Here is a 14,652-nt window from a genome sequence, read left to right on the forward strand (position 1 = left end):
ACACGCATATAATTAAATATATATGTAACTAGTGGAAAGAGGATATTATATGAAGTTCTAAAATAACATTTGGAGGCTTGGCTATAGCAATCAAAAACAAATTTTGACTGACATACCTGAGAAGCTAATAGAAATTAATGAAACATGAGTTGCATTTTTAAATGTGTCAGTGTATAGGTGTGTGTGTGTGTTGTACATATGGTTTCTTCGGTCAGCTGCTGGTGGATGTTGAGAGCGCAGGTCTTTTCAAAGCAATTTTACAAGGCAATTCAAGGAGGATCAAAGTACTATGGACTAGATAAAAAGTTTCTTTTGACTAGAGAAAATCTTGGGTTCATTGAATACCTTGCCTAGATATAGCTGCATAAATTTACACTTTTTCCCCCCAAAGTTTGGTATTCCATTACTGTGGGATTCTAAAAATAACACTTGTGTTTTTCTCTGAGCCTCCTTGAAGCATAAGATGATAATTACCTTAAAAAATAAAAGCATTTAAATGAATTATTGTTAGATAATAAAAGTCAATAATCAGTGAGTATTCATAGCCTTCTTCTGTTCTTTTACTATTAATGTTTCCCCTTTTGCCATTTTTTTCCTCTGAGTAGAAAAATGATAAAAGCTGCAGGGATGCATTCTGTTTTGAAAAGCAATTAGAGCCACAGAATAACTAGGATGGGGGCTGTCTGTGGAGTAACTGAGTAAGAGAACAAGAATTTAAGCAGTGCTGTTAAGAGCTACATTTTCTGGATTCCCTTTAGTGTGAGAAAAATTGAGAAAAAAATGAAATTTTAACTTTGGCCATGCTTCTTCAATTTTACGTCATTCTTGGGTGGGACAAAGCAATGCATCTGGACAACAGTGTGGTGATTGCTGGCAGGAGGAGAGGGGCATAGAGGGACTCAAGAGTAATGGAAAAAACACAATAAGTATTAAATTAAAAAAATAAAGCAATGCATCTAAAATGTATTTCTGCCTCAAAGGATAGCCTGAGATCAAGATGATCAGATCCCATTGTTATTACAGAACGTGTGCATTTACTGGTGTTCACACATGTGCTCCCTTGATTTTGTTACATGTCCAACTGAGTGGGAGGAGAAAGAGGAAATCAGAACACTGCTGAGCGTAATTCTACATGTACTTTGTGATGATGCATTTTCCTCCTAAGAGCAGAGAAATTGAGAGCTGTGATAACTTTATAAAGGAAGGAGTAGCAAATGTGTCCAAAGTTGCTGAGACTAGCAATGCACTCACACTAGTGCAGAGATACATATACAAATCAAGGGAATAAAAGATTTTCTTTATTTAAAATTTTAGTATATTACAAAGAAAGTATTAAATCAGTGGGTAAAGGAAAATTTATTCAATAAATAGTACTGTAACATTAGCAATATATGAGTTTAGTGACAGAATTGCTTTTAAAAACAAATTTAGAGCCCTACTATACACAGTACAACAAACTGAATACTAATGAAATATTTTTAAATGTTAACTAGTAGAGGGAAATAGAAGAGAACATAAATAGCATCTAATTTGTGGATGGATTTCCTCCATTAAAGTAATTGAAATAATGGAAGAAATTGTAGAGGTCAAAATTACATAATGTGGTGGATAAAATATATTGTGTGAGACCAGACAAATCTGTATTAAGTCAGTGTTCTTCCATTTCTTTCTAACAGACTACATTTATTATAATTGCACATTGCATTTAGAAACTGGCAACTAAAAGACAGCCAAAAGAAAAATAATACTCTTGCACTGAAGAGGAGATCAAGGTAAAAAAAAAAATTGAAAGTCACTTATAAATAATAGAAAATGGGTACACTATATATTTGGCCAGAGCAGGAATTACAGACTTAAGTGAATTTATTAGAAAATTAGTATACTGGTCTGTGTTCTTATCTGCAAATAACAGAGTCCACAACTGCTAGCTTAATAGCAGAAAGAAGTTTATTATTGGCAGTAGGCAGAGAACGGAATTCCAGGGAAAGACAGGGAAACAAATTTAGGTGCCACAAAGCCAGAAGTACCCCTGGGAGAATTACCCAGTCCCGTCAGGTGGCAGCTTCCGCAGAGGCCCCATGCCTTTACTCACTACTTATTAGTCAATATTCCTAAAGACAGAAGCTCTATTATAAGTGGTGACGCATAACCAAACCCCTTTGTGACTGCTTGCATCCCTCTCAGAATGATTACATCTCTTGAATTTCATGCACCTGTGTTCTTATCCCTCCCAAGTAGCATACAGTTGCATTTGCATTATAAAATCTAGGCCACACATATAACCCAAGCCTGCAAGAGAGCCAGAGATATATATTCTTCATCTTGCAGCCTCTGATGTATAAGGAGAAGACTGGAGCAGAGTGGAGTTGGACAGTCTGTGACATTTGCCAAGGTGGGCCCTCCTTTGAATGCTCAGTATTTAAAATACTTTGGTTCTATTCTAACCTTTTAAATATCATAGTAACAACAACATGCCATTGGTTTGTACTGTCCCTTTGCAAGGGAAAAATGTGTTCACCTCCTTCCCAAAGCCCCATTAATAACTAATTTCTATTCTTTGGTAATATTTCAGCTACAGTCCAAAATCTATATAAATAATTATGATGATATCTACTACCAACATGCCATATATGAAATATAATGGATAATAGGGAGGAAGAAAATGTTACTATAAATGAATACATGAATACATAACAGAACAAGAAAGAAAAGCCTGCACAGTCCTGGTTTCTGTACTTGGTTATAAGACCATAGCTGTGATAGGTAGGTAACTTACTTGCCTTCACCTCCTCCATTTCTTTAATGGAGTGAACTGAAACTTTAATGTCTTGCTGATGTTAACTTGGTAGATCTGCCTTCCTAACACTAGACATGATACCATGTGGCATCCCCATTCTGAAGCAGGAACTCCATTCACTTGTGATGATCAGGACCAATCACCACAGCCAACTGCGGAGTAACCCTTGCCCCTTTTTCCTAGTTGATTTAGTGGCATGAAGAACCAAAACAGCCTATTGCTTGTCTCAGCTTCCAAATCACTACAAATATTTTCTCCTAGTAGAAGCAGTTGTCATTTGGAGACTAAAATCTCTAAAGCAGGATGTATACAGTCATGCAAACCAAAATTATTCAAGTGGATCATTAGATATAACTCCCTATCTCAACCCTTCGTTCCTAGAAATATATATTTTGACTCTGAGAAAAATAGTACCATATATTTGCTTCTGGTTCAGGTAAAACATTCCACTATTATTTCCCAGTTGGTTTAACTGAAACTTCTTTTGACTAGTCCGTCTTTCCTCTGGACCAGTTACTTTTGGATGACGAGTAATCTGCATATTAAGACCAGTGGATTCTGGTGTAATCACTCCATTGCATTGAATCATCACTGTAAAATTAGTTAACTGTTCAAAGCAGTAGGATTCCATGAGTGAATAAGGCATTGAATAAGTCTCTAGAATGTGGTACTGTCAGAAACATGGTGAATAAGGAAGACAAATCCACAGCCAAAAGAATTGTCAGTTCCATTGATATCAAACTGGCCCCCACTTCCAGCATTAAAAGCACAATCTACCGCTGATAACAGATCCCCCCAGGGCTATCTGCTGCTGCTGGCAGGATATGTACTCAGAATAGTAGTATCCAGTTAACTTTGGTGAGGGGAAGAACATATTTTTAGCCCATTTAAAACCTTTATTCCTGACAGCCTGTCCATCTTTTCCAAGAGTAAGCACTAAGGTGACTAGAGAAAGAAACTGACTGATATCCATTGGCGGGAGGGGAGGGGAGGGGAGGAGGAAGGTTAAGATACAAAGAAAAGGCATTTTTTTAACAAAACCCTGAGAACTTCTTTTGTGATTATTTCATGGCTATTAGTTCTACTGATCCTTATCTGCCAAATTCAGCAATGCTGGAAACAAGAGCCTGAATGAGCTGCAAGTGCTTTGTTCATTCGTTTGCTGGTTTTTTTCTAGACTTCAGTAAAGGCTGCCAATTTACTTAGTTTTCTTAGTAGATAGATTAGATCAAGTGCTAAGTGTTAAGTGTATTTCCTCAACAATTCGAAGAATTCCCCCAAATATTGTGCCTCTTTTTTAGTGTAGGGAGAAGCAAAGTACCACAGTTTGCCTTTCACTTTGAGTGTCATCTGCCCAAGGTTGTTGGGCGGTCATAAAATTCACTGACTTGGGGATTCCTTGAACTTATATATCATCTATTTCACACTTCATAGACTCACATGTTTCACCAGAGACTCTGGGATACTTACTACTCTCTGATTATAATATTTTATTGGCATACTGTCATCCACATAGATATCCTATGGGATGACAATATGAACAAAACCCCTGAAGAAAAAACTGTGGCTCAAAGAGCTGATACAACCTGAAGGGTAAGATCCTGAAGCTGTCCCTTCTCCTTACCTGAGAAAGTAAAGTGAAAATACAGAGGCCAATGGGTTTACACAAAGGTCATCCTCATGTGGAATCAAAGACATGCAAAGTAAGACAACGAAGTGTTAACCACTTATCACCCTTCTAGTTTAAAAAGCTGTGTATGAAACTTTGGTAATACCAAGTTTGGGTTGAGATATGATGAAATGGTACTTACACACTGATGATCAGCATATAAATCAAGATTGCCATATGGAGAATGATATGGTAATACTATCAAAATGTACTATTAAAATGTGTGCCCCAATAAAATCACTGCTGATACTCTTGCTAGTGACACATTGCATACATGCACGAGTATATAAATAAATGTGGGTCTATGTTTAAGGATGTTTATTTTTGCAAATATGCAGTGTATCTCTAGGAGACACATATGTGATTCAAAAGTAATACATGGATACTCTGACAAATTTTGATCCTCAGACCCACTTCAAGAATATAAAAATGAGTTGAGGCACTGAGGAAGCAACATTTGTGAAGCAATCTCTTTGAAAAAAAGAGAGGCTGCTCTTTCCACCTCACACCTAATGAGGGGCCTTAGGACCTGTCCATTTCCTGGGGTCTGGGAATCTAGTTCCATTGTACTTATGTCTCTTTGGGGTATCAAAGCCAGCAGAATACAGCTGTGCCCTGGGAGGCCTGTGGGATAGGGTCTGCACTTTCAGAGACAATTGTGGCGAAGGCTGCTTCCTGCAGACTCCGTGAAGAGCACGCTGAGAGAGAGGACAACATGGGGTCATTCTGGGTCCTGTTCAGAAAGCCCCCTGAGGGGCATGGAGCCCTAGGAGTGGGCATCTGGTACGCTTAGGTAGTTTAGGATATGAAGGCTGGGACCTGGAGTGGTTTCCGTGATCTCAAGGATTCTCAGTAGGCACTGAGGTGGTAGCACTTAGAATGCTAAAGGGCCAGTGGCAGCAATTCTATGAATTTGGCAAATTGCTTTACATTTTGGGTCAGAGTTATCTCATTTATAACATTGAAGAATAAGTTGGGGGTATTGTCTTGGATTCCTTTCTAGGGAAAAATATATGTACATGTATATGTATTTGTGCTTTATGATACTTACGGTCAGTCAAAGCAATGCTTTCTGAGTGAACCTACCACCTTGAACACCCCCCTATGTTTTTATATATTGTTTTGATTCAGGAAGTTTAAAGCCCAGTAAATTATGATGTTATTAAGTCCATGAATTTATTACATCAGATTATAAATCCAGTACGCATAGTAGCTATTCTGAGCAAATAATGAAATGTAATGCCTACCAAACCCTTAAATCAATGATTTGGGTTATTAATATTAATGAATTGATCAATAATATTTATTACCTTATAAACATTTAATGTACAGTAATTACTTTTGCAAGTAATATAACAGGTCTCCTGCCTGAATACACAGTTATCCATTAATATTAGAATGAATATGCTCTGAAGAACAGCATTATTAATCAGTTATAGAATATGTAGCATAGTAAAATAACATATTGTAATCAACCGTCCCACCCCAAAATGAAAATCTGTATATTTAAAAGTGTCATCTACATATACTTAATGCATTGTCTTTCTCCTATAAAATAGAAATTGGGTTCATTTCTTTAATTGCATATTAAATGTTGATTTAGGTAGGTCTTCCCTAACATTTGAAGCATATTGTAATAAAAGAAAAGTGTGTTTTAACTGATAAATACCTTTACAAATTCTCATAGTTTTGACTGTATACTATTGAGGTTGAGATGAGGTTCTTTCACATCTGTGGTAATGAGTTTATATCGGATTTCAATTTATAACTTGAAATCCTCTGTATATTATGTCAAATAGGAATTTAAATATGGAATCTGCTCTCTCTCTCTCTCTGTTTTTTTAATTCATCTCCCTTAAGCATCCTCTTGTATGTAGTTTTGTAATTCAGCAAAAAGGGATTTCTAATGAAATTTAGTTTTCATTTAAGAAAAATAACTTTGAGTGACAAAGTATGTATATTAAAACATTGTGAAAATGATAAGATAAAAATATAACCAACAATGAGCAGTTTTCCATTAAGCCGAACAAATATTCTAGCAGGAATTCCCATATAGCTGTAATGACTTTTCATTTTTCCTGTTTATTGCAATTTATCTAAAGATGTTGATTTTTCAAGTCCTATTTTTGATGGTCTCGGTTTCTTCCCTGAGCCTGTTGAAGCCTTTGAGAAGGCATTATGGAATGGCAAATAGAATTATCTTCTTTTAAATGATTTAACTTTCCCATTTCTCTCAGTGTAGAAAGAACTAAGTGAATTGTTCTTCCTCCTACAGATTGCATATTTCAAGAGTTTATTAAAGAGTTTTTGATTAGTGGATAGAATATTTTAAAGTACTGTTCCTCAATAATTTTTTATGTTTTCCAATTTAAAACCTCTTCTATAGTTTTATAATTCATAAAATATCCTTTACTATCTTCACCTGCTACATTGATGATGATTTCTTCCTACTTGTTTGTCTACATCATGTAATTTATCAATTGAGTATACATTGTCTATGTCTTGCCCAGTATTGAGGCAAAGTAAACAAAGGAATAAATAAGATAAGGCTGCAAGATTTGAAGAAATATAAAGTCCAATATGGGGGAAATAATATCACGCATGCAGAAATTAGAGATGAACAAAAGGCAGTAACTAATCAAGTGTTCCTCTCTGTGTGCGAGAAGATAAGAGTTCAGGTGGCTTCCAGAGAAGAAAAGTTAATATTGAAAGTTAGAGTCAACTTTTTAATTTGTTTGTCTCTTCTTTGTCATCATCTTCATATTTAACATTTGTAGGAACTAACAATTTTCAAGTAGTTTTTTATGTTAGTGACATTATTCCCACAGCTGTGTTATAAAATAGAAAAAAAAAGCCAAATGCTACTGTCTTTATTTTAAAGATTTGGAGAGGATCCATGATTTGCATGTGACAAAGAAAAGACATGCCTGCAGGTTCATTCATCAGCCCCTAATATGTTTTAAGAAAACAGGTTAAGTAAGCTCCTCTGGTTGAGCTAGGGGTGAAAGTCCAAGAGGACCTCTCACTGAAGTCCCCATAGCCTCCCTCCCTAAGGCCACACTACCCTCCTGATGGATATTCACCCAGGCCCTGCCTCAACTCTTCTAGACCTTGTATCTTTTTAGGCAGCTCTTTACATGTTGGGCAGCAATAATATTTAGGAATCCTTTCCTGGGTGAAGCAGAATTTCTTCTCCATTTAAGTTTTACTTGCCCTGAGCCAGTTGACCCCTCTCAGCAATCCTGATGATCCACGGTGCTTAGGGACCAGCTTTGCCGCGTTGTCACATGATTTGCTATTCAAGTAAGTCTCTTCAACTCTGGGTGTGTCATTTGCTAATATAAAGTCAATACTTTAAATCTCCCCTGTTAAATTTAATACTCAATAATATGTCACAGGCTTGAACAGATCTTTGAAGGACTGAGATAGCCAAAGGGAATGAGAACCAAAAGCTGCATGGGCACTCAGCATGCCCTGTTTCCTTGTTCGTGAGGAGATACAGGTAGGAATAGTGTGAACAGCTTTGAAAGGCAGGAGGAAGGCTTTCAGCTGGACGAAGTTGACTCTAAGCCAACCACTGTGGGTTCTTCACAGGTGATATATTAGATAAATATGTTTGTCAGAAAGGCTGTTCTGACAGGGCAATACAGGATCTTGTGTACCAGGGCAGATTAGTAGCAGTTTATCCACCTACTCTGCCAGAAAACAAAGAACACTTGTCTCAGGGCTATAGGAATGGAAACAGAGATCAGAAGATGACCTGAAAAGATGCTATGTGTAAGGATTTGTGATAACTTGTTACTAAATTGTCATAGGGGAGAGGTGACAATGAAGAATTAGGAGGGATAGGAAAGATAAGGCAGCAGGTCATTTTGAGGGGAAGATGTTGAATTTGGTTTAGGAGCTATTACATTTGAGGTAAATAAAAACACGTCTGTTGTTATTTTGGTTGAAGCCATGGTTATGGATGCTCATCTCAGAGTTGAAAGTTTAGAGAAAAGAAAAAATCAGGAAAATATCCTAAAATTGGTGATCAAAAGCAGGAAAAGGTAGATGATTTTAGAATCACTGACTTATTTTTCTTACGTTTTTATGAAATAGGAACTACAATTTATAATTAGTTTCTATACTAATATCAAAAGTAATCACTCCATATTACCCAGGCAATGGGTATTAGCCAGATAGGGTGAATGTTAATGGAGTCCAATTCTAGTCAATATAGAAAAGAATTTCCAATCACTGTCACTGCCCCAAAGCTTGCTTTTAATTTATATCCCTTAATTTGGATATATTAGACTTGATTTCTGTCTTTTTCATTTGTCATAAAAGTTATGACAGTTAATCAATGTTTGAGTTGATACTTGGCAATTTTCCTTTGAAATAATTAATAAGTGATACTGTGATTTATACTAGCAAAAGCACATAGTTGATCATTCAGCTTCCCCAAACCATTGGAATTTTCTAAGTGGTGAGAGTGATAAAGGTATCTTTTGTTATGTTAATGAGGTGGCTTTTGGAAAGCACCTAAGGACAGGACAGGTTGCCGGTGGTGCCAAGCACTCACCTGATTACAAGGCTGAAACTTTCCATCCCACCCTCCAACCTCCAAGGAAGGAAGAGGGCCTTGAGGTGGAATCAGTACCAATGGTCAATGATTTAATCAATCATACCCGTGGAATAAAGCCTCCATAAAAGTCCAAAAAAGACTGAGATTAAAGAGGTCATTGAACACGTGGAGGTTCAGAGAGAATGGAGCTCTACAGAGATCGTGGCAGCTCTACACCCCTTCTCACATATCTTATGAGTCTTTTCCACCTGGCTGTTACTCAGTTATAGTCTTTTACAGTAAACTGGTGATTTAGTAGGTAAAGCGTTTTTCTGAGTTGTGTGAGCTGCTCTAGTAAATTAATGGAACCCGAGGAGAGGGTAGTGGGAACCTCTCATTTATAGCCAGTCGGTCAGATGCACAGCTGACAACCTGGGCTGAAACTAGCGTCTGAAGTGGGGGAAGGGCAGTTGGATAGACTGAACTCCTAACCTGCGGGACCTGACACTGTCTCTGGGTAGATAGTGTCAGGGTCAGGGTGAATTTTGAGACAGCTTGCTGTTGTCTGAGAATTAATTGTAGGTGCAGGGATCCCCCTCCACCTGATGCACACATACACACGTGCACATTGAAACTGGGTGAAACCTAAAATATGCCTGTGATTATGTTTAACTTCTCTTTTGTTTAGTCAGAGTTTTAAAAAGAGGCAAAAAATCCTTAATGCTAAAAAACATCTTTGCTGAAAGGAATTTCCAAAATGATTCATGCCACATAACAGCATTTCAGAAGTGTGGTAGGTAGTTTCACCCTGTCTAATAAAGCTATCTAGAGTTTTCACTTGGGGTGGCTTTGGGATTGTGCCGAGTCTCTATTATGGTTCATCACCTGAACAGCATGGGTGATACGGAAACAGCTGCCTGTAAGCATTTGCTGTGTGAACGAATAGAAAATGTATGTACCGGCCCCTCCAGGAAGGCCTCATTGCTATAGCAGTTTATCCCATTACTAAATACACGCCGTGCTGATACCCTCACACTCAGCTGTTGACCAGTAATGTGGCCTTCAGCTTTAATAGGGAGCATATGATCACTCCAGCTGGCAGATGACACCATTTGGCAACGTTCCTCAGCAGCTCAGCAAAAGACTTTCAAATATCAAAGCAAAGGGAAAGACCTCTGCCTTTATTTAAAAAAAAAAAAAAGAAAGAAAGAAAGGAAGGAAGGAACGAACGAACGAATGAACGAACGAACGGACAGACTTGGCTGTGCATGTGTTTTCCATCTAAATGAATTATTTCTTCTCCCTTGCTGAATTCTGTGAAGGAAAGGGCATGCTTAGAGAATAAAATTAGCTCAAAAAATTGTAAACTGTTTATTCACATTGATAAATAAATGGTAAATTTCAGGAAATTTAATTTTGTGTTTGAAAAGGAATGCAACTGACCATAGTTAAAGCTCAGAAATTTTTTTAAAGATTCCATCTGAAAACACAAGCCAATAAGAAATAAAATTGGTTAGGTTATGAAAACTTAAAGAGTCTTGAATTTTATTGGAGAAAGGGACCTTAGTGGTCTTTTCAGAAAATGTAATTTCACCATGAAGAAAAGCTACGAGGCAGAGTAATCTCTACCTTATCAGAGTCATGCAATTCAAAAGTAGCATTTGAGGAGTATTCCAGGTCTTTTGGCTATGAGCACAAAATTCATCATTTTATAACTTGCCACAAATTGGGGACTCAGAAAACCTGAGTAATCTTCTTGGTTCATTCATTTTTTTTTCCATTGCAAAAGCAAACACTAAATTAGTAGGAAAAATAAATGTATTATATTCTGTATTAATCTCTGAATATAGTGTAAAAATTAAATGTTTATATGTAAGCGTAGATATGGGACCATAGAAATGACTATCAATTGGCTGATGGCTCTCAGTACTATTTTAAAAAAAATGCATCTGCCTCAAAAACCATGCCACTTTTTTTCTGAAATAGTCTATAGGGTTACAATAATACTCTGTATGTAGTTTAAGCACCATTACTCATATATTTTGCTGGCCAGGGTTAGGACAACCACATTTATTCTTAGTCATGTGAGGTATGCTCAACGTACCACATAAATGAAAAAGAAACTGTCACAGAGACCAACGTATCTTCTACCAGGCTGCCCTTGCAAGAAGATACCCTATGCATTTAACTTTCCAGAGGATCATGTTCTCATGAAAGTCATAACGCACCAGAATATATAGTTCCCCTAAGGTCTATAGTGTAAACTTTTTGGATGGCCAGAATAAACAAAAGAATAGTTAGAAAATGGCAGCCAAATACTTTATGGCAACCACGGATGATTTGGTGAACTTACTTAGTCTCACTAACAATAAAAAACTGAAGTTAATAAGTATCACAGTGCTCGTGGACCAGCAAGGTTCACTGTAAGGCTGTGTGTGAATTATGCAGGCCTCAAATAAACCCATGTGTGAGCACTCAGCTACTCCTGTGGCCTTAGTTTTGAGCTCTACTGTGCTCATGATTTCTACAAGTATACAAGTCATCCAGAAATTTACTAAACCCTGCCCCTTAACTCTAGATTTACCTACAGGGCATTTCTCTCTCTTGGATATGTCTGTATCAGTTAAGATATTAATGTCCTATGCATTTACCAACTGCCAAAAACTTCCTTCTCATTCCATGTTCTCCATTTCAAAGAATTGCAGTGCTGCTTGCAAGATACGAAAGCTTGAAACTTGCAAGTCTTATTTATTTATTTATTTATTTATCCATCCATCCTCACACAAGGATAAGCTTTATAGATTTTAGAAAGAGAGGAAGAGAGGGAGAGAGAGAGAGTGAGAGAGAAACTTTGATCAGTTGCCCCCCACACTCCCCAACTGCAGATCAATCTGCAGCCTAGGTGTGTGCCCTGACCCAGGATTGAACCCCCAACCTTTTTAGTGTACAGGATGATGCTCCAACCAGCTGAGCTGGGCCACCTGACCCGGGCAAAACTTACAAGTTTTAAATGATTCCCTTTTACTCTTATCCCTTTCAACTCTCCATCAAGTTGTGTAGTTTCTAAGTTTATAATTCCTTTTAATTTCTACGGCCATTGCCTATGTTGAAACCTCCATAAACCTTACAAGCAGAAAGGTATAGTTAGAATCCCAGTTCTGCTAATTTCTAAACTTAGATGAGACATTTAGATTCTATTTCCTTATGGAGGGGAGAGAGAGAGAGAGAGAAACCTGTGGCTCTCCACATTACAGAGTAATTTTGAAGATTATGTGAGATATTCTAGGTAAAACAGCACAGTGCATGTCTCACAATAGACATTCATTGAGAGTCAACCTCATGTTTATGATGATATCTCGGTCAGCTGGACCAATATCTGGCATATAGTAAACAACATGAAACACAATATCATGCCTTTTTGCCCCGAATCTTTCAGTGGTGCTTTTATCCAAAGGAGGTGCTTTTCTAGGTCTACATAATTGTCCTGGATCTGACCTAGGCTTCAATTTCACTTTTATTTCTGCTGTTCAACACAGCTCCTAACACCAAAGTCAAGGAAAAGTCTATTTTTTCCCACCCACCAACAAACAAATGGCTATTTTCTTTCATATCTCTATTAATTACCTTTATCACAATCTTAAAAATTCTAATGAATTATTTAAAATTCATCATAGTAACCTACTACTTCATATAACCTTCGGTGCCTCCCCAAGCTGAATTATATGCTTCCAACTAATTACCGTAATCTTGTATTTGTACTTCTAAAGTAGAGTTACCTAATACACTTTTGTTGAAATAATGGTTTGGGTAGGAAAATTACAGGAGAGACAAACTATAGATAGACAGATAGGTAGATAGATATATAACATATATTAAAAGCTATATAATCGTATTATGTAATACTGTTCCCATGTTTATGCTACTGATTTCTCTTATGTAGGATTTGTACTGAAAATTATAACATTTGTCAGAAAAATGTATTTGTTCTGGCCTTTTCATAATTACTAATTCCTCTTTAGGACAAGCAGCACATTTGCAAAGAGCATGGATGGTACAAATCCTGTGCTGTGAAATAGTGATGCTATTTGATTCACAATGTGCTAGTAACTTTGGTGTCAGCCTGAGCTAAAGCATTTGCTCTAACAAACTGAGGTTTACAGTTAGTTTAAACTGTGAGAAGAAGTAGGGCTCTGATTTTAGAAAATACAAGTTTGATGTCTAGTCCTACTACTGACTAGCTATATGACTTTGAACATATTCCCTAACCTTTCAGAGACTCCTTCTCTATAAAATGGAAATAATACTGGTACCCACATAAAAGGATTATTATAAGTATTAAAAGAGATAATATAAGTTTTAAATGTAGGCTATACAAATTTTCAGATACACAAGACCCACAGGCTACATTTGGCATTAGTCCGCTTAGAAGCATATAGAACAGAAACCAGAACTTATTATCTTGTAACATCAACATTCCTTATCTTGAAATTCTCTTAGAAATCTGTATAGCATTGCTCAGACGGAGAAAGGTAAGTCCTGCTTTAGGAAGGCCTGAGAGCTGACTTGGATTAAAGGTTTCCTGCCCCGCAGGAGCTGACAGCTCTGGAAACGAACCCTTGTCCTGGCCTGCAAGGTCCCCACAAAAAACCATCCCTGCTCTATGAGTTGCCACATTTAGGGGTGCCCAAAGCTACTACCAAGTGTTTATAGTTGTTTCCCCGGTGTAGATAGAATTTATCCAAAAGGGTCATTTTATCATAAATAATTTGACGTAGTAACATAGCTGACATCCTAACTTTGATCAGGTACCAGAATAACCGTAACTGGAGGGAGTTAACCGATGGTCCCCCTCATTATAAAAGTTTAAAAGGGATTGTTTTTTCTCTGCCTGTACATACCATATGAACTTAATAAAAATTATACAGAGGATAATTTATAAATATGTATATAAAACTAATCTCAGGAAGAATAGGACATGTATCTAAGAGGAAATTAGGGAGAATTTTGTAACAGAGGAATTATAGAGGTTATCATTTAGACATTATTTTGTCTGATTCATGGATAAACTCACAAGTTTAAGAGTAAAAACTTGCTTATCACAGAAAAAGTTTTGTTCTGTGGTTAGTGCTATACCTAACACATCATTAATACTCAAAACATAATATTTGAGTAAAATGGGATTTTAGTTATCTCTGTTGTTATAAGAAAAACAGAGCTGACTCACAAGGTCTTTTGACTACCACTGTTAGTGATCCTACTTCCCAGACCTCTCAACTCAGACAAATTGACTTTGGTGCTTTGAGCTCTGTCTCCTAAGAGTACAGTTTTTGTACACATGCCAATAGAATTAAGAAGATTGAATGTGAGCTGTTACATTAAAGTGGACCTGCCTCTCTGTATGGTTGATTACCATAGTTAAATATAGCACCTGCATGACAAGCAGAATTATCTGTGCATTCGCCCATTGGAACAAATGGCTCTATCATGGCGACAGACTGCCTCTGTCTTGTAAACATGCACTGTTGGTTGTCAACTAAGATCAACACAAGGCCATTCAGTTCCAGGAATATCCTCAAAGTGCATATGCCCTTAGTCATGAGCACTGATAGCATCATCTTTATCTTCATATATGAACATTAC

General features: G+C 37.0%; 1 protein-coding gene across 1 annotated transcript in view; it reads left to right on the top strand.

The window, feature by feature from the left end:
• THSD7A (thrombospondin type 1 domain containing 7A) overlaps window positions 1-14,652 on the top strand; it is a 319,686-nt gene that overhangs the window by 131,069 nt on the left and 173,965 nt on the right. The gene's annotated exons all lie outside the window — the stretch shown is intronic.

This window comes from Pteronotus mesoamericanus, unplaced genomic scaffold, assembly GCF_021234165.1.
Source record: "Pteronotus mesoamericanus isolate MK-2021 breed Mesoamerican mustached bat unplaced genomic scaffold, CSHL_Meso_final scaffold_85, whole genome shotgun sequence".
Lineage (NCBI taxonomy): Eukaryota > Metazoa > Chordata > Mammalia > Chiroptera > Mormoopidae > Pteronotus > Pteronotus mesoamericanus.